The sequence below is a fragment of the Dromiciops gliroides genome, chromosome 1, assembly GCF_019393635.1.
Source record: "Dromiciops gliroides isolate mDroGli1 chromosome 1, mDroGli1.pri, whole genome shotgun sequence".
NCBI lineage: Eukaryota > Metazoa > Chordata > Mammalia > Microbiotheria > Microbiotheriidae > Dromiciops > Dromiciops gliroides.
Genome location: NC_057861.1, coordinates 402,872,392 through 402,894,071, shown reverse-complemented (window position 1 = coordinate 402,894,071; position 21,680 = coordinate 402,872,392). Strand labels below are relative to the sequence as shown.

Genomic DNA, 21,680 nt, shown 5'->3' with positions numbered 1-21,680 from the left:
GATATGTGATATGTTAGATTGCATGTAAAATTCGTTCTCAGTCATTCAAAGCATTTCCCAACACAGATGCTGTATGCTATACATTTTCCCTGAATCTTGGTCCTCATTTCACTTTTTTTTGGCCAGATGGTAATACATTGTCTTTGGAGTTCCATTAACGGAGAGAAACTTGAGGATGCCTGAGGTTTCACTAACCAATTATGATTGATTCACTTTTATAATCTATATATACATATATGTATATGTACAAACATATAAACATTTCCCTTTGGATTTTATGGTAGGGGTTAAGGAAGAGGTGTTTAATATAGCCCAGATGATCTTCTAGGAGGATTGTGAAAATCAAACCAACTACTGTTTTATTGACTTTGTCTCTGCCCCATTCATCAGTTCCAGAGGAAGTGAATTTCATGGCTCACATAATGTTTAAACTGACTAAATATTGTGCTGAGATCAGTGGTGGGTCTGACAAATGTTAGATTATTTTTTCTGTGCAGTTATTATTTCAGTAATCATTCCTGTATCAGACAAGAAAGAAACACAAATCAGAGCTATTTTCATAACATGTTGTGTAAGTTTGTGAGTTCATAACATGAAAATCTCTACTCTGTCAGACAACAAACAAGCAGTTAGAAGCACAAACTTACACACTTACTGAGATATAGATGCTTACCATGTATGGCTAGAGAAAGATATATGTGTGCATATGGGTGTGTTTTAAAGATTTTTAAAAACACATTTACTCCAATTGTCCCAGAACTTGAAAGATAAAAATGGAAAAGTTTCTTACAATAAAACCACAGCCTATAGTCAAAGAGTAGTGTTTGTGTTATTAACTCCTACAAAGTTCAAAAGGCAAGTGAAATTTGTGGGTGTTAATATTCTTTAGTCTATTTTAAGAATTGCTTTAAGAAACATTGCTTGGTTCCTTCTACTACCAAAAGATAGTACTGAACTATCCAAAGTGAGAATAAAAACATTTTGTCTGTTGCATTTAGGGAATATAAGTGAGGTTGTTGTAGATGTTACAGGGGCAAGATGTGGCTTTGATGTTCAAATCTCAACTCTGTTGATTACTAGCTGAATAATATTGGGCAAGACATTAACTTTTTCCAGATCTGAGTTCCCTGATCTGTATCATTTTGAAGGTGCTTTCAGATCTAAATCAATTCTATTATCTTAAATAAGAATTAAAGAACTGTTGTTGTTGTTGTTGTTTATTGTTTGTTCTCTGTTCTTGAAGAGAACTGTGATATCCGGTGATGTTGTGACTTGCAATGAATTGGATTTTAAGTGAAGGAGGGCTGTGCAAGGGCACCAACCTCACTTTCTCCTCCAGAGCCATCTGGGTCTAGTGGCAAAATATACATCTGGATAACTGGAGATGGCCCCAGATCTTTTTAAGGCCATTGGGGATAAGTGACTTACCCAGGGTTACACATCTAGTAAGTGTCTGAGGTGAGATTTGAACTCAGGTCCTCTCAACCTCAGGGTCAGTGTTCTATCCACTGTACCACCTAGCTGCCTGTTCCAACAGTATATGCTCACATTGTGTCTCTGTATCACATATTGCTAATTCTCACAATATATCAAACTTTTTCATTATTAGTATATGTTATAGTGATCTGTGACTAGTGATCTTTGATGTTACTATTGTCATTGTTTTGGGGAGTCACAAACTGCACCCATGTAATATGGCAAAATTAATCCATAAATGTTGTGTGTGCTCTGACTACTCCACTAAACAAACAGCTGTCCCCGTCTCTCTCCCTCTCCTCCTCTTTTCCTCTCGTCTGACCTCCCTATTTCTTTAGATATAATATTGAAATTAGACCAATTAGGGGCAGCTAGGTGGCACAGTGGATAGAGCACCAGCCCTGGAGTTAGGAGTTCCTGAGTTCAAATCTGGCCTCAGACACTTAACACTTACTAGCTGTGTGACCCTGGGCAAATCACTTAACCCCAATTGCCTCACTAAAAAAAAAAAAAAAAAGAAAGAAAGAAATTAGACCAATTAATAACCCCACAGTGGCCTTTGGAAAAGTCAATCTATGTTGTCTTTTTAAGAAATTGCCACCAGTCTTCTTCGTTGGATGGGGGCATACCATGCTGAGTAGTCCTTTGCCAGTGTCTCCCATGTCACACAATAAATTCCAAAGTTTAAGGATAGAGGTAATGGGTGAAAGGTATCATATTGATGGGAGTAGAGGTGCTAAAGTGTGGGAATATGCACTATTTCACATAGTCCCTTCTCAAGCTGCAATACTGCACCAAGCAGTATTTTTCTGGGTCTGTTATGTTTGCTAAGATCCAAAAGCTTTGTGGGGGGGGGGAGGGGGAGGGGGCAGTGTTGGGGAAGACCAATCAGAATAAATTTATGCAAAGTTTACTTTTTTTTTTTGCAGGGCAATGGAGGTTAAGTGACTTGCCCAGGGTCACACAGCCAGTATGTGTCAAGTGTCTGAGGGCAGATTTGAACTCAGATACTCCTGAATCCAGGGCCGGTGCTTTATCCACTGCGCCACCTAGCTGCCCCAAAAGTTTACTTTAAAAAAATAAATTGGGGCAGCTAGGTGGCGCAGTGGATAAAGCGCCGGCCTTGGATTCAGGAGTACTGGAGTTCAAATCCGGCCTCAGACACTTGACACTTACTGGCTGTGTGACCCTGGGCAAGTCACTTAACCCCCATTGCCTTGCAAAAGAAAAAAAAAAAAGAAATTGCTACCACCACCCTAACCTCCAGCAACCACCTCCCTGATCAGTCAGCAGCCATCAACATTGGCAAGACCCTCCCCCAGCAAAAAAGATTACAACTTGCTGAAGGCTCAAACAATGGTTAATATTTTTTAGCAATATAGTACTTTTGTTTTGTTTTGTTTTGCAGGGCAATGGGGGTTAAGTGACTTGCCCAGGGTCACACAGCTAGTAAGTGTCAAGTGTCTGAGGCCGGATTTGAACTCAGGTACTCCTGAATCCAGGGCCGGTGCTTTATCCACTGTGCCACCTAGCCGCCCCCAATATAGTACTTTTAATGAAGGTAAGTACATTGGGGGTTTTTTTTAGACATAATACTATCGCACATTTAGTACACAGCAGTAAACATGTGACTTGCTTTATTGCAATATTCAGAGGACTTCCGGGGCAGAGCCAAGATGGCAAAGGAAAGGCAGTGAGCTCCCGAATTCATGACACGATCACTCCAAAAAACATCCAAATAACGCCATAGGAAAATGCCCTGAGCAGCAAAACTCACAGAAGAACGTGCTGAAATCATCTTCTAACCAAGAACAGCTTGGAAGGTCAGAAGGAGGGAGCTGCTGTGCTGATACAGGAGTCGAAACCAACCCCACAGTCACCCTGACACAGATCCAGTCCCAGGAAGGCCTCACCAGAGAAGCAGACCCCCAGAGGCTCTGAATCAGCTGACGCACCAGTGTTGTCTGGAACTAAGCTCACAGTCTGGTGAGTGGACTGAGCCCTGGGCAGGGGAGAGACTAGGGGGGGTCTATGCTGATGCTAAGGCAGAACTTGGATTTTACACCCCTGCTGAGAACCAGGAGGTAGGCTCGAGTGGCAGTGGCCCAGGTGGGGAAGGGGCACAGGCTCATCAGAGCTAACAACCACAACACACAAAGCTGGTTGATTGGCAAGTTGGTCAGGGGTCATCTAGGACCAGGAAACAGGCCAGGTGAGGGAAGAACCTGATTCTCCTTAAATCATACCACCTGGGACTGCTTAAGCTTGGGATACTGCAGCCTGGAAACAGTGCCCCACTTTAAGGAGCTAAAAGTCTAGTAAAAGAAAGGCAAGATGAGCCGACAGAGAAAGGTGAGGACCATAGAAAGTTTCTTCAGTAACAAGGAAGACCAAGGGGCACCCTCAGAGGAAGATGTCAACATCAGGGCCTCTATATCTAAAGCTTGCAATATTCATTTTATTGTGGTGGTCTGGAACTGAACCTGCAATTTAGGTATTATCTAGTTTAATTTGGTGCTCATCATAACCCCTAAGTTGTTTCATGATAACAGCCTGGTGAGGGTACCCACAAATCCTAGAGGATCTTAAGTTTTATTAAAGGAGGCACAAGGTCTAAAAAAAAGGAAGAGGGTGATATCTTTGCACTCCTCCTCCCTGTCCAGATCATATCTGGAGTTCTAGGTACCATATTTTAGTAAGGACATCAAAAGGCCAAACAGTGTATAGACAAAGGTCAAAGGGATGTAGAAAAGCTCAATGCCTTGGGGACATTTACCCCAGAGAAGAAACAACTCAGGGGAGCATGTCTTCAAGTATTCAAATGGCTGTCCTGTAGAAGACGTATTCTGATCTTTGAGGGCTCATGCCTAACACACAATAGAAATGAGTAATGAGTGGCTTGGTCCCAGAAGGCAAAACTAGGATAAGTGGGTAGACACTGCAGGCAGGAAAGCAAATTTAAGCTCAATTTAAGCGAAGACTCCCCAATGAGCCATCTAAAAGTAGAATGGATTGCCTTGGGAAGTAGTGATTTCCCCCAGAGGTCTTCACCCAGAGGCTGAACAATCAGTTGTTGGGAATCTGAATAAGAGCTTCTCAGCTTGGTATAGGTTGAACTACCATGGCCTTTGAAATCCTTTTCAACTCTGACATTCTGTGTTTCTGTAATAGAGAAACAGAAATCAGGTGGTTTTCCCAAAGGCACACATAACAAGTCATCTATTGAAAAAGACCTTGTTTGAATTCTAGGCTAAAGTGGAAAACAAGGTTATCTGACTTTAGCAGTTTAAAACCTTTCCCCACTAAAAAAGGGGACAACCAGTAATATCCAGAAAGGGCAACATTAATTATATCTACCCAGACCATCCTAAATCCCATTATAAACAAAATCCTAAAGAGTCTAACAAAATTGTCATGCCTGCATGTATGTCAATAAGAATAGTACAACAAATTCAATAAAAGGCTGCTTTATATGTCAGCATTCTGCATTAGAGGTCTGGCACATGCCCAGACCCCCTCAGCTTGCTCCATTGATATAAAGTCTCCACATAAAGGACTCTAGAGAGCTTGCTTCTGGGACAATCATGATGATTTTAAGGAAAGTGCTTTAAAGGGATTGTAGAGCATACTTAGACATTCAGTAACTGGTTTTGGTTGACTAACCATGAGTTTAGGAGAAGTGGGAGTGGGGGGGGGGGATTGTTTGGTTGGTTTTTCAAAGTGGCTATATAGCCAAAATACTGTACAAGGGCATAGTCAGATTCTGATTCGCTCTCTGCTTGATTCGGTGACTCCTATGCTATCTAGTAAGAGATCATACTTTCTCTCTCCCAGAAGGACCTTGGAGTCGTCTCCCCTCTGAGGACACATGGCCCTAAGAAGCCAGGCTCAGATTTGGCCTTCTCATTCTTTTTCTGTTCTAGGTGAAGGGATTGAAATTTCTGACCATGGGTGGGAGAATGAGTAAAAAGAGACCAGGAATCATAATTCAAGCCAGGTTTTGTGGCCAACATAGCACTGATGACCTTTGAGATCCCAGACCAAAATCATGCGCATTTAGATATGAACTTGGAAAGACTGATGATAGGTAGGAACTGAGCTAAGTTTTAAGCTTATTCCCCCACAAACAGATGTAGTATTAAAAGGGAGATTATACCCCCTGAAGTATGTGTTTTGAGGGGAAGGGAGAAAATGTTTGTATCTTTGTTATTGTTATGACTCTGAAGTAAATATCCCTTTGTAAAAGTTAATGATGTTAAGTGGTCAGCAAGATGTAATTTCCTTCTTTATCTCTTTTAATTAGGTCTATTTTTGCTTTTGCGTTGTCTGTGATAAGGACTGCTATCCCTGCTTTTTTGACTTTCAGCTGAGGCATAATATATTCTGCTCCAACCTTTTACCTTTACTCTGTGCATAACTCTCTGCTTTAAATGTGTTTCTTGTAAACAACATATTGTAGGATTCTGGTTTTTAATCTACTCTGCTATTCCCTTCCATTTTATGGGAGAGTTCATCCCATTCACATTCATAATTATGATTACTGTCTATTTCCTTCCATCCTGTTTTCCCCTTTGTTTGTACTTTTTTCCTCCTTTCACCCTATTCCTTCTCACCAGTGTTTTGCTTCTGACCTCTGCCTTCCCCAATCTGCCCTCTCTTTATCAGTCCCTCTCCCTGGAGATTTGGAATATGTCTCTAAAGTTACTAAACTGTACTTATTTTTTTCTCAGTTGGGCAGGAGAGGAAAACAAGGAGGATTTTCATTAATTGGAGAAAAATAAAATGTAATTTTAAAATAAACAAAAGATGTGGAACTTTATTGGGTTTTCCATTTTAACAAGAAAAATCCTCTATAAAGTTGTCTTTTTTATGTAACCGGAGTCCTGGGGCAGCTAGGTGGTACAGTGGATAGAGTACTAGCCCTGAAGTTGGGAGGACCTAAGTTCAAATCTCACTTCAGACACTTACTAGCTGTGTGATCCTGGACAAGTCACTTAACTCCAGTTGCCTTAAAAATATCCAGGGTTGGGCAGCTAGATGGCGCAGTGGATAGAGCACCGGCCCTGGAATCAGGAGTACCTGAGTTCAAATCGGGCCTCAGACACTTAACACTTACTAGCTGTGTGACCCTGGGCAAATAACTTAACCCCAATTGCCTCACTAAAAAAAAAAAATATCCAGGGTCATTTCCAGTCATCCTGATATATGATATATATCTTTCCACTGGACTCAGATGGCTCTGGAGGAGAGAGTGAGGCTGATGACCTTGCACAGAACTCCTTTGCTTAAATCCAATTCAGTGCAAGTCATGACATCACCCCAATGTCATGGTCCTCTTCAAGAATGAAGGACAAACAACAACAACAACAACAACCTGAGTCCCAAAACCCATTGGTATGGGGTTCTCTCCTCATTGGTAGAGAGGAAACTGCGAGTCTCTTCATTTGGGGGAATGGGGGGAGGGCAGTTCAGCAATCTCTTCTCACACTTATTGCTTTCAGCTTTAAGAGAGAAGATAGGAAAGGCCAACCCCAATTAAAACTGCTGAAAGAAAAGACTCTGAGATGAAGCCTGTATGGTGAGGAGCAGGCACTTTTCATCATGGCCCAATCCCCAGTTCACTACATTAGAGGCTTTAAAGAACTTCCCTTTGGATGAAATGGAGGATTTTCTTGGTTGAGCTGAGTTACCTTACTTCCAATGGCAGAATTCTTCTACTCTGTATTGTTATTGAAAGGGCTTTTCTAGGTTAAGCAGAAATTACCATAGGAGAAGAGACAGAAAGGGTCAATCTTGATGTCATATTCAACCAAGAGCTGTTTTCCATGAGAATCTGAAAAACATGGAAGTTTCCCAGTCCTCCTCACCCTGGAACATCCTCTAGTTACCTTCTCCCATTAGTGAATTCCTCCCAGAACCTCCATTTTGAGGGAAACCTCAAGAGAGCCATCTCCTGGACCTGCTCTTGCCTCTCTGGATTTGACCACTATTCCCCTCCCACCTCTGCTTTTTACAGTTGTTTTGCCTATCAGAATGTAAGTTTCTTAAGGGAAGAGCTACCTTTCTTTTTTGTTTGTATTTGTAGCCCCAGCACTCTGCACCGTGCCTGACACATAGTAAGCATTTCCTAAAGACTTGTTGACTTGACCCCAAGTCCTATGTTGCAATCTGTCGTGAAAGACTGAATTATTTTCCCCATCTGACTTCTCTTAGAGATAAGATTTTATAAAGGGACCAAACATCCTAATTTCTATTCCTATGCTTTGAAGCAACAGAAGAGTGATCAGACATGTGGGTTTTATAGTCCTAGACTTCACCCTATGGTGTGGGAGTAGTAGAGAACTTTGACTATGAGAGGTGGTGATATCTGCTTCAATTTTGGTTACCTATGTTTGCTGAATTTTATGCAACCTGTGTCCTATGCTGAAGATAATCATGCTTTTCCTAATCAAATTAAATTTCTTTGCTACTGTTAAACTATGATGTGATTTATATATATATATATATATATGTATATATATATATATATATATATATATACACATATATCTTGGAATACTGACCTAGTAGTAGTATTGCTGGGTCAAAAAGTATGCAAAATTTTATAGCCCTTTAGACATAATTCCAAATTGTTCTCCAGAACTATTGGATCAGTTTACAATTCTATCAACAGTGCATTAATGTCCTAGTTTTCCCACATCCCCTCCGACATTTGTCATTTTCTTTTTCTGTCACATTAGCCAATCTGAAAGGTGTGAGGTGGTATCTCAGAGTTGTTTTAATTTGCATTTATCTAAATGATAGTGATTTAGAGCATTTTTTCATGTGACTATAGAGAGCTTTGATTTCTTTATCAGAAAACTGCCTGTTCATACCAATTGGGAAATAACTTGTATTCTTATAAATTTGATTCAGTTCTCTATATTTTTGAGAAATAAGACTTTTATGAGAGAAATTTACTGCAAATTTTTTCCCATTTTTAAACTTTCTAATCTTGGCGGCATTGGTTTTGTTTGTGCAAAACTTTTTTTTAATTTAATGTAATCAAAACTATCCATTTTATATTCTGCAATGTTCTCTATCTCTTGTTTGGTCATAAATTTTCCCCTTATCCATAGATCTGACAGGTAATTTATTCTATACTCCCCTAATTTGCTTACAATGTCACCTTTTATGTCTAAATCATGTACCCATGTTGACCTTATCTTGGTATACAGCGTGAGATGTTGGTCTATACCTAGTTTTTACCCAAATGCTTTCCAGTTTTCCCAGCAGCTTTTTATCAAATAGTGAGTTCTTATGCCAGGAGCTGGAGTCTTTGGGTTTATCAAACAGTAGATTACTATGGTCATTACCTACTGTGTCTTGTGTATGTAATTGATTCTGCTGATCCACCACTCTATTCTCAACCAGTATCAGATTGTTTTGATGAATACCATTTTGTAATACAGTTTGGGATCTAGTAATGCAAAGCCACCTTCATTCACATTTTTTTTTCATTAATTCCCTTGATATTTTCAACCTTTTGTACTTTCAGATGAATTTAAAAAACTTTTTCTAGTTCTATAAAATTATTTTTGGTAGTTTGTTGTGGCACTGAATAAGTAAATTAATTTAGGTAGAATTATCATCTTAATTCTATTGGCTCTTCCTACCCATGAGCAATTAACATTTTTTCCAATTGTTCAGATCTGACTTTATTTGCATTAACAGTGGTTTTTAACTGTGTTCATATAGTTCCTGGGTTTGTCTTGGAAGGTAGACTTACAAGTATTTTATGTTGTCTACCATTATTTAAATGGGATTTCTCTTTCTATCTCTTGCTGCTGGACTTTGTTGACAATATATAAAACTGCTGGTGATTCATGTGGGTTTATTTTATATACTGAAACTTTGCTAAAGTTATTAATTATTTCAACTAGTTTTCAGTTGATTCTCTAGGATCTCTAAGTATACCATCATATCATTTGCAAAGAGTAATAGTTGTGTTTCCTAATTGCCTATTCTCACTCCTTCAATTTCTTTTTCTTTTTACTATAGCTAACATTTCTAATATAATATTGAATAATAATGGTGATAATAAGCATCCTTGCTTCACCCCCCTATTCTGATTGGGAACAATTTATGATTTATTGATTTTTAAATTTTTTTTCATAAAACCAGCTCCTACTTTTATTTATTATTATATTAATAATAATTTTATTTATTATTATTATTATGTATTATCTCTTTACTTCTACAAAGTGTAAATAGTCATATTGCCCTGCCCTGATTCTAAATTCACCACATTGCTTGTTTCCTGCATGATTTTCACTCTCAGTCTTATAGGTAGGTAGCACAACAGATTAGAGTGCTGGGACTGAATTCAAATCCAGCTTCACACTGAATTCAAATCCAACCTGTGTGACTCTGGGCAAGTCACTTAATTGTAAATTATGAACCATAATAGCCCCTCCCTCCCAATGGTTTTCTTACTTTCAATATGATTACTCTCTCCTTTGATTTTCAGGATTTTCAAGTTAGTGTTTAACTGGGGACCTTTAATTTGTTCCTTTACTAGTTTTTTTAGTTGCATGTCCAATTCATTGATCTGCTCTTTCTCTATTTAATTCATGTAAGCATTTAGAGATATACATTTTACCCTAATTACTGCTTTGGCTTCATCCCATAAATTTTGGTATGTTATCCCATTGTTGTTATTTTCTTTAATGAAATTATTGATTGTTTCTGTGATTTGTTCTTTGACTCACTCATTCTTTAGGTTTGAATTATTTAATTTTCAATTAATATTTAATCTATGTTTTCACTACACTATGAAGTTTAACTGATTTGTTACCAACACCTGGATTTAAGAAAAGGTGGCAACGTGATCCAATGAAAATTCCTTGAATCTGGCCCCAGAGGACATTAAAAGAAAGCTAGTACATGAAGAGATTGTGGTCTTGCAATCCTGCTATATCCTCATTACATAAAATAGAGAAAATTACAATCATGAAGACCTTTTCAATCCATCCTGCTCTTCCATGTACACTCATAAAGGTTTAGGACTACATGCCCAGGTCTCCTGACCTCTGACTATCAGAGAACTCTGACTTATCTAAATTCTGAGACAGATATAATCTAATGGAGAAGAGAGGTGCTTTTAAAGACAAAGCTTTTGCTATATGAAACAACACTGATTAATCACAGTCAAGTCTTTTCACTGTTCTCTATGTCTAAGACCACCAGTGAAGGTAAGCACTTAAGACTCCCCAGGGAAGTATTCATAGTATAAGGGAAATACCCACAGATACAGGATACTTAGGAATATTCAATCCACCCAACAATGTGCTGTTTATAAGAACATACTTAAAACATAACAATTCATACGGAGTTAAAATGAGGAGTTGGTATATAATTTATTATGCTTCACCAGAACAACAAAAAGTAGAAATAGTCATAATGATCTTAAACAAGGCAACAGCAAAAATAAAAGTGACAGTTAAGAGGGGAAAATAGGAAAACTATATTGTATTTAAAGGAACTAAAGATAATTCAATAATGTTAATGCTATAAATAAATAATATATAACATAATGGCATAGTATCTAAATTCTTTAAAGAATGCTCTCTGGATTATAGACAGGGGTGCTGGTTAATGTTTAACGACCAGATCTCAAAAAAAAACCCCAACTCTATGCATGATATACTTTTTTTTTTTTTTTAGTGAGGCAATTGGGGTTAAGTGACTTGCCCAGGGTCACACAGCTAGTGTTAAGTGTCTGAGGCCGGATTTGAACTCAGGTACTCCTGACTCCAGGGCTGGTGCTTTATCCACTGCGCCCCCTAGCCGCCCCTGCATGATATACTTTTAAATTTAATCTGCATTATTTTGGGGGGGGGGGAGGCAATTGGGGTTAAGTGACTTGCCCACGGTCACACAGTTAGTAAGTGTTGTGTCTGAGGCTGTATTTGAACTCAGGTCCTCCTGACTCCAGGGCCGGTGCTCTATCCACTGTGCCACCTAGCCGCCCCTAATCTGCATTATTAACATTTTCTCAATTACTTTCTTAAGTCTAGACAATCAACTAAACAAATCCCAAGATATAAATGCTCACGGTTAAAGTTTAACAATCAACTCTTTCAAGCTGACTCCAGCACACCCCTGACTATAGGTGCATCCAGAAAGTAAAACAATGGTTGCTGGAAGCTCCAAATTCCTTCTCTCAGACATATCTAACATAAAAAATAACAAGAAAGAAATTAAGGATCTGAGCAGAATAAAAGAACGCCCAACCCCCACAACCACAGGGTTCCACTTTGAAAAGGTCCCTCCAGGGCAGCTAGGTGGTGCAGTGGATAGAGCACCGGCGTTGGATTCAGGAGGACCTGAGTTCAAATCTAGCCTCAGACACTTACCACTTACTAGCTGTGTGACCCTGGGCAAGTCACCTAACCCCAATTGCCTCACTAAAAAAGAAAGAAAGAAAGAAAGAAAGAAAGAAAGAAAGAAAGAAAGAAAGAAAGAAAGAAAGAAAGAAAGAAAGAAAGAAAGAAAGAAAGAAAGAAAGAAAGAAAGAAAGAAAGAAAGAAAGAAAGAAAGAAAAGAAAAGAAAAGGTCCCTCCAGTCTCTGTCTCTCCATCCTCCATGAACTATGAAGTTATATTCAGCTAGTGTGATAATGGCTGCTGACTGGTTCCAATGGGGGCCCTTTCATGCCTAAAAACCCTGTTCAGGAGGTCTCAGGGTTCTGTCCGGTACACAAGATAGTTACTCTTGTCCAAATCCACTTTCCCCTGTCCTTGTTTCACATAATCCCTTTTGCCCACTGAATAAATGAAAGTTCCCCTTGTTTTGAAAAAGCTTACATTTATGTGGATCTTTAAGGTTAAGAGGGCACTTCATCTCCTTTAATCCTCACAACAACCTTGTGAGGTTGGGGATATATATCTCTGTTTTACATTTGAGGAAACTGAGGCTCAGCAAGATCACACAGCTAGTAAATGCTTGAGACAGGATTTGAACTCAGATCTTCCTGACTCCAAATCCAATAATCTATTAACTGTGCCACCCAGTTGCCCCTAAACTAGTTTCCTAGGTCTGACATCTGGGCTACATCTTCACAGGAGGTTCTCTTTACTTCTACAAAGCGTAATTGCCCTGCCCTGATTTTAAATTCACCACATTGCTTTGTTTCCTGCATGATTTTCACTCTCAGTCTTATAGGTAGGTAGCACAACAGATTAGAGTGCTGGGACTGAATTCAAATCCAGCCTCACACTGAATTCAAATCCAACCTGTGTGACTCTGGGCAAGTCACTTAATTGTAAATTGTGAACAATAATAGCCCCTCCCTCCCAAAGTTGTTATGAGGACAAAATAAGATAATATTTATAAAGTGCCGAGAACAGTGCTGGGCACATTAAAACTGGTGCTTCATAAATGCTTGTTTCCTTCCTTTTTTTCCTTCTTATGAATTACCTCCCTATGTAAATGTTATATCTGCTGCTCTTCCCAATAGGTTCCTGCTTCTGGTCTCCTAGGTGATTGATTTTGTTCTTTGTCCTCTCTAGGGTCCCCCTTCTAAGACTAAGAACACTGACCCATGCTTAGGCCCATCCCCCTACAGAGTAGCTTTAGAGATAAGGCATTTCCCACTAATAAAAAAAAATGATCCATGGGACTTAAAATAGATAAGACCAACAAATCCCATGTTCTCTCCTCCCCAATGAGTACATTTAGAGAAAGAAAATGATGTGCACAACTTAATAGAAGGATAACCAAGGACAAGAGTTCAAGGAGATCCAGTTACCAGGGTGCCCTGGCAACCAGCAGACCACATATCCTTCCCCCTACAATCCTATTCTTCTCTAGCAATTCAATTCAACAAACATTAATCAAATACCCATTTGTAAAGCACTATATTAGGTGCTGGGGGGGAGGAAGATATAAAGAGAATTAAGGCAAAGTCCCAGCCCTCAGAGCGTCGTAGATTCTGTGTTGGAAGGGGCCTCTGAGGCCAGCAAGTACACCCTGGACCTGACAATGGATCCTCTCTGCAATATATTCAACAGAGTTCAGGCTCTCACCACGTCTCTCACATGTCACCTCCAGAGGCAGTCAAGTCTTCTTAATAGCTCTGATTGTTTGGGGACTTCTTTCCCTCACATCAAGCTAAAATGTGCCTTTTTTCAACTCCTCTCTTCAGTTCTTCATTCTTCCCTCTGGGGCCAAGCACAAATCAAATTTATCCTCCTGATCCCCTTAGCTGCTAGAGTTCTCCAACCTGCCCCCCCAACATACATACAATCTTCCCTTTATTTTATATGTACTTATTTTTGTCTATGTTGTCTCCACCCATAGAATGTAAACTCCTTGAGGGCAGGAAGTTTCATTTTTGTCTTTGTGTACCTTTGTGTGCTCAGCACAGTGTCTGGTACATAGAAAACACTTATCTCCAAAGGTAGAAATAACCTTCCTTACCCACTTAATAAATGTTTATTAATTGATCCAATGATTTCATATGGCAACCCTTCAAACATTTGTAGAGAACTCTCATTTAACCCTCCTGGAAGTCTTTTCCTTTCCAGGGTAAGCATTTCTAATTCTTTCAACTGATACTAGTATGGTATAAACAGGAAGCCTTTCACCATTCAGTTTGCCCTCTGCCCTAGCTTATCAATGCCCTTCCTGAAATGTGGTGTCCAGAACTGACCACAGAGTTCCGAGTGTGATCTTATTGGTGCAATGTACAATGAAACTGTCTCCTCTCTAGTCTAGCTACTGTACTTCTCATTAGATTTCTTAACTAAAAAAAATTAATTAAATTAAATTTAAAATTTAAAAAAATTAAAAAGAAAAATGATTTCTTGGCTGCCATATCATACTAATTCACAATGAGCCTGCAATTCCTTAAAGGCTCTAGAATTTATAATATAAAAAAACCATTAAGTGTCAAATACTTTTTCTCAAATAATATTTTAAGAACAGACTCATTTAATAGAAGCTCCAGATGCAAATTGTTTTTTGAGTCCTTGATTCTCTCTGCCCTGGACCAGATTAAACTCACAAATGACAAAGGCCAGAAGAAATAAATATAAGTAAATATTTTGCCATTTCTTATCAAGACTAGTAAAAAGTTCATTTAGGGAAAGAATTCAAATTAATTTTTGTTTAAGTGATATTCAGCTATGAGCTTTAGTTATCTTTGCTACCACTGTCCCCAATTTTCACAGAAAAGCCAACATTATAAAAACAGGATTTGGCAATGGAGACTTGGTAGCCTCCCTAAAGGGGAAGAAAGTAATCAGTTCATCATTTATTGAGTGTCTACTTGGTCCAAGATTCAGTGTTCATTATTGTGGATAATATAAGAAGACCTATAAACTCATGAGCATTTGTCCTTGAGTAAGACATAATATAGTTGAAGAGGCAAAACATATTCACATAGATAACTAACAATTTTAAATTTCCCTAATTCTGTTGAGGGTCCTACTATCCTTCCAGTTGGCCAGATGTACAATCTTGTTGTCATTCCTAACTACCCACTTTCCTTTACCACATATGTTCAATAAGTTGTCAAGACCTCTGTGGGGCAACTAGGTGGCTCAGTGGAGGGAGTGCCAAGCCTAGACTTAGGAAGACTTATCTTCCTGAGTTCAAATCTGGTCACAGACACTTACCAGCTATATGACCCTGGGCAAATCACCTAACCCTGTTTGCCTCAGTTTCCTTATCTGGAAAACAAGCTAAAAAGGAAATGGCAAACCACTCCAGCATCTATGCCAATAAAACCCCAAATGGGGTCAAAAAGAGTTGGACACAACTGAACAATAACCAACAAGTCATCTCTATTCAATCTCTACAACATATTCATCCCCTTCTCTTACCTCACATGGCCACCTCTCCAGTTCAGATCCTCATCTTCCTCACGTGCACCAGTTCAATGACCTCCTTAATGATTTGCCAGCCTTAACCCTTTCTCCTCTCCAATATACCTTTCTCATAGCAGCTAAACTAACATTCTGAAAACCAAGATCTAGCCAGGTCACTCTCCTGTTCAGTCAGTGCCAATGACTCTCTAGCATCACATACAAATTCCTCTATTAGACATTGAAAGTCCTGGCTACAATCTACATTTCCAAACTTATTCATTAATTCCCTTAACATGGTTTTCAAGGCAGCCTAACTGGTTGTCCTGCTACTCCTTACATGCTACATTCCATCTCCCTTCTCCATCCCTTCATATAAGCTATCCACCATGCCTATAATGCACTTCATCCTCTTCTACACCTATAAGATTCCCAAGCTCCCTTCAAAGTTCAACTCAATTGCTATCTCCTACATGAGAGCCTTTCCTACTCCTACTCACTAATGCCTACTACTACCCTAATGCCTCCCTCCTAAAATTATCTTCTACAACATACGTATTTTCTATATATTCAAAAGGATAAATATAATCTCCTCCAATAGAATATAACCTCTCTAAAGACAGGAACTGATTCATTTTTCCAGCACCTAAAACAGTACCCGGCATATAGCAGGTGCGTAATGAATGTTGTTTGTTTGTTTGGGTGGTTGACACTATAAACTAAGTGCAAAATGAGTGATATACACAATGAGTCTTATAAGAGTATCATTGGTAAGTACAGTCTCAGAAAACCACATGAAAGGGGGAAAATTGAGCTAAGACTTGAAAGAAGAAGTATAATTTGTACTATAGGAGAGAAGCAGCAAGAACATTCCAAGGAATTGAAATAGCATGAGCAAGAGCTTGAGGTGAAGAGTAGGATAGAGGTCCTACCATGCAAGAAAAGTGTTGCTAGATTCACCACACTGGGCTCTCATGACATATTTGCTGATTATCAACTATTGTGATTCAGTGAAAACTGAATTATAACAATGGTCTTTTTGTTTGTTTTGTTTTGTTGGCAGGGCGATGACTAGCCCAAGGTCACACAGCTAGTAAGTATCAAGTGTCTGAGGCCAGATTTGAACTCAGGTGCTCCTGAATGCAGGGCCAGTGCTTTATCCACTGTGCCACCTAGCTGCCCCCGAATTCTAACAATGTTAAGTGACTTGCCCATAGTTGTACAGGTGGTTAAAGTTTAGAATCAGGATTGAAATTCTAATAGTCTGATTCCAGAATCAGTGCTCTTTCTACTAATGGCTTTAGAATTAGTGGGCTTGAGTTCAAATTTTGATTCTGTCACATGCTACCTATATGATCTTAGGCAAGTTACTTTACCTCACTGGGCCTCAGTTTCCTTTTCTGTAAAATGAGGGGGTTGCTTTGAACAGTAATGTCAAACAAATAAAAAGGGAGGTTCTAAAACCATAATAAGGAACCCTGCAGGCTTATAAATATTGACTTAGAAAACCACATATTAACATTCTCTGTGTTGTGTTGAATTTTTACTTATTTTGTTTTGTTTTGTTTGTTTATTGTATTTATTTATTTTAATCTTGTCTGTCCTGTCCTCTGGAACATGCAGTGCATTTAACACCCCTGGTCTGAAATGGTCTCTGAAGTTCTTTTCTAGCTTTAAATCTAAGATCCTACAAACAATGTATGGAGGGCTAGGATTAGAGTTGGAATGTGGACCACAATAAGAATGGCCCTGGCAGGCACAAGACAGATAAAGAAGGATGGGAACATATTCAAGGGAGACAATAGTCCAAAGAGAACAACACAGTGAGAATCCCAGTGCTAGGTTCCAACATGACAGGCATACTTGGCTTGGCAAACTGGAAAGACCCTAACAAAAGAAACTCTGGATAGAGATAAGAGAGAAGGAATCGACACACCCACCTGCTGGGAAATAGAAATGGACCCCCATCAGTAGGAGCAGCTGACGCCACACGTTTTTCTAGGGGCTGATGCCTAAGAAGGAAGGAGAAGGGGCAAGTTGTCAGCAGCTGTTTTCAGAACAAAGACGGTGACCACAAAAGACAGGACACATCTGTGCCCACTCCCACATGCCACCCAGGCCCACCCATGAAAAGGCTTTATTCCTCAGACTCCTCTGTCTAGCCAAGAGGGCTCATCTCTAAGAGAGACTGGTTTCCTTTCACTCTTGTAGTATAAATAGTCTAGGCCTCAGACAAAATTTTACTGTATTGTTTTCTCAGTGAGGAGGAATTAATTTCTTTTAAATCAACTAAAGCAATTACATCTTGACTTATGGCATTTCTCATTCTCTGACTTTGACTATAGTTATGTATGGACTTGTCTTTAACCCCAAGATTAGATTGTAAGATCCTTGAAGGTTGGCACCATAGCCCACCTGTCAGTTTACTTCTCCTGGTACCAGGCATACTCCCTTACACATTTAATGAATATCCATGAAAAATAAATTGTTAGTTGGCGCCCCTTGTCAGAATGCTGGGCAAGATTGTGAAAAAAGCACAATTTGTGTTTAGTATCTTATCTGTTAGTGCCCTTCTCCCTTCTCTTAATCATAGTAGCTCATCCTTGTATAGCTCTTTACTATTTAAGAAATACTTTCCTGGGATGGGGGAGTGTGGCAGAGAATGGTCCAGGTGGGAAAAGGAGGAAGTCGAAGTTCCTCTGGAAATGATCAGTGGGTTCAATCCAGAGAGGGGTTGATGCTCTTCCAGCTAAAGAGACCCAGTCTCAAAAACAAGCAAAACTCAAACTAACAATAGCAAGTATAGCCATTTTCCTCATAACAACCCTGAAAGGAAGTCAGTGAACCATTATTATCTCCATTTTATAGATGAGGAAACGGATGCTCAGAAAGATAAAATGGACTTCGATTCCGACTTCCTTCCTATCAATGACAAATCCACTGATCCATCCACAATACCATGCTGCCTCTTGACTTTTTGCCTCTTTGATCTTCTCCAGGTAACTAGATTGTGTTCCAAAGAGTCTTGTTCTCAGCTGGTAGTCAACCAACCCCATGCTGATAGTTAAGGTATTAGGCTGCTAAAGATGTAAGATGTGACATTCAGCAGCCATATTTTCATTCCAAGAGAAGAATCCTGATTCCCTTATAAGCTTTCAAGATCCAAAGGAGTAGATTTGTGTTGGAAGAATGATGATTAGGGTTGGTAGGAAGGTGGGCAGAGAAGGGAGAGGAAGCTACCTAAGTTACACCTACAGTCACACCTGCCTTTGGGGGCTTTCTCTTCCTAGCCCTAATTTATACTTGAGATCAGATTTTTTTAGTTAGTTTTTTAGTCAAGCCCATACAAGTTTCTGACATTGTCAGGGTAGAATATTGTCTCTGAAAATTTTCCCCCATGTTCTGGTCAGAAAAGCTATCCACAAGATAACAAAATTAAGCAGAAAACAAAACAAACACCTGATTTAAACTTTAGGGCTAAACCATCAACATTGCAATTGGAAGTTATCATTTCCCCCAAGATTAAAATGAAAGTAATGGCAATAGCAATCTCTTGCACAGATAAGTGTCCATAGAATTTAGAGCTGGGGAGACTTTCAAGGACATTTAGTAGAATCCTCTCATTTTACAGGCAGTGAGACTGAGGCCCATAAAGGTTAAGTGATTTATTCAAGGTCACACGATGATTTTTCAATTTCACCAAGCTATGTCCTTTTAAACTTTGTGTTCTTGACAATGATGCCTATATCTTCCTGTTTTGTTAATTTATTATTTATTTTTGACATCACTTTTAGCTTTAATAACAAACTTGATGCTTTGAAATGAAGAGTCCTGAACTTTAACTCAAAAGATTTGGGTTTGAATCTGTGTAATTTGGGGCAAGCCACTTTCTGAACTTCAATTTTCTCACATCCAAAAAGTGGAAGGAAGGGTAACATGGGGTGCTGTGCAATCAAAGAATTTTGTAACTATAAAACACTATGTAAATGTGAGTTGCTGTGACTACCTCCTTGAAAACATAAGGCCTATTTCCAAGAATGGACAACCTGGAAGAAGATAAGACAAGGTAAACATATCTTGCACGGGTCACAAGTAATCGTGACCATTTCCTTTGTAATTTACATCCCTATCAGAGCAGGCTGATGCTGTCTATGAACAGAATAATGGAGAAAGAGGACTTGGGTTCAAATCATAATTCTACATGACCTTGGTTGGTCATTTCCTCAATGTTCTCATTTGCAAAATGAGGGTGATTGGATTAGATGACTTTTAGGATCCGTTCCTGCTCCAGAACCATTGTCCTAAAATACTAATCTTAAATGTTTCTCTACTTCACCTAGAATCACATATTGTCCAATGTAGGACATTCTCTCGCCTCTAATAAAAAAAACAAGTTCCTAGGGCCAAACTCCTAAAAGCTCCACTAGAGGGCAGTTTTCCCAGACTCCTACTACATTAAGATTACTCTTTCTAGGCCACATCTATGTGGTCATTTTTCTGTTTTTAAACATGTCCCACTTAGAGTTTAGGGAAATAAAACTCTAAGTCTATTGACATGTTTTCAATCCAACTTGGCACAAGTCTGCATACCACATTTCAATTTTGAGGATTCAGGATTCATTTTTCCCAAATCTCTAAAGATCAAGTGTGTCCAAAATGCATCAAATTTCTCCCATAAAGCAGCAAGCAGAATATATGTGTCTCTGTGTTGATATAATTTTGCATACCTGGATGAAGTTACACCATGAAGAGCCATTTAAATGATGAAATGTATAGAACCATAAGGCAAATGATATATTTTAAATAATACTACTTTGCAATGAATTTCAAACAGTAAGTCTCAACTTTCTGATTCATAGAGTGGGAAAGGTTTCTCTCGACTTCACAGGAAAGATGTGAATATTATTAGCAAAATGTTTGTAAAACATTCTCAGAATGCTTCTATATCAAAATAGAGTAGGAAGAGGGGGGTGGAGAGAAAAGAAGAATCTAAATTGTTACTTCTCTCTTCTCTGATTTTTCATTCTGATCAGATTGCATATGTCAACGCATGTATCCCTGAGAAGGCTAGCAAGTAGAGTTGTTTTGGTTTCAAGAGTCATGCATATGTGTATGATGTGTGTATGCAGTTTTTAAAAAAATAATTCTATGGTATTTAAAGATATCAGTACAATCAAAACACTTAATTAAGCATAAAGTACAACTGAGAAGCAGCTTCTGCCTCTCTGAATTTCATCAGGGTGACAGTAAAAGACTTAGGCATGTCTGAACAAAATAGAACTCACCCCCTCCCCTGCCCCCTCTGCCTTTAGAAGGTCAATAACACTACTTGGCGATGTGACAGGGCAATTTGTGGTCTGTCTTGGGCATTTTTTAAAAATTTCTGAATGGATTCAGCTCGTTGCATAATATTACTCATAAATTTTTCTTTCCACTCAGAAATAAAGAGTAATTCTACATCTTGGCTTTTGCCCAGATATTGGGTATTTATTAGGCCCTTACACCCTTAAAATCTTTTCTATCTGCCATCATGCCCAGAACAACATTATTTTTCCATACCTACAACTCATCTGGAAATGAATTGGAATATGAATGACAATTTCCACTGAGTTGGTCCCTACATGTTTAAAATAAGTGATGTTTCTTTTTTGGGGGAGGGCGGGGAATGAGGGTTAAGTGCCTTGCCCCAGGCAAGGTCACACAGCTAGTAAGTGTCAAGTGTCTGAGGCTGGATTTGAACTCAGGTCCTCCTGAATTCAGGGCTGGTGCTTTATCCACTGCGCCACCTAGCTGCCCCAAAAATACATTTCAAAAGAAGCTGTCACTCCTAAATACACGATATAAATCACCTGGATGTTTCTGAATACATTCATACTCATAGTATGTTAAATTGATCCTCCAACTAATATCAATGTGAAAATGTGTCAGGAACCTGTAATTTCACAGTATGAAGAATCCTTCCACCAAGGAAGATTGCAACATCCCCATTACTTAGTTGTTAAGTCTAAGTATGCTGTCTAAATCTTTGAGTAGTCAAATGACTTACGCATGTTCACACAGGTAGGGTCAGAGCCTGGGTTTGATTGTGGGGTCTTCTGGACTCTCAGTCCCACATTCCATCATGCTTCCACTGTATTATCTATGGGTAGATTATATAAAATAACCTTGTCATTATCCAACCAACAGTAGAGTTTCATTAACATTTATGATGCTCAGATCTCATTTATATCAACAAATCAAGTCAACAAGCATTTATGAAACACCTTCTATGTGCCAGATATTGTGCTAAGAATTAGGTATACATAGAAAGGAAAAATAAATTAAGCATATCACTGTATTTTTTTTTTTTGCAGG

General features: G+C 38.9%; 1 long non-coding RNA gene across 1 annotated transcript; it reads right to left on the bottom strand.

The window, feature by feature from the left end:
* Positions 1-4,445: 4,445 nt before the first annotated feature.
* Positions 4,446-21,466, bottom strand: LOC122740575. Its single transcript, XR_006354756.1, has 3 exons — positions 21,373-21,466; positions 17,267-17,338; positions 4,446-4,638 (listed from the first exon to the last, which is right to left on the bottom strand). It is a non-coding gene; the product is annotated as an uncharacterized LOC122740575 (long non-coding RNA).
* Between the last annotated feature and the right edge of the window lie 214 nt (positions 21,467-21,680).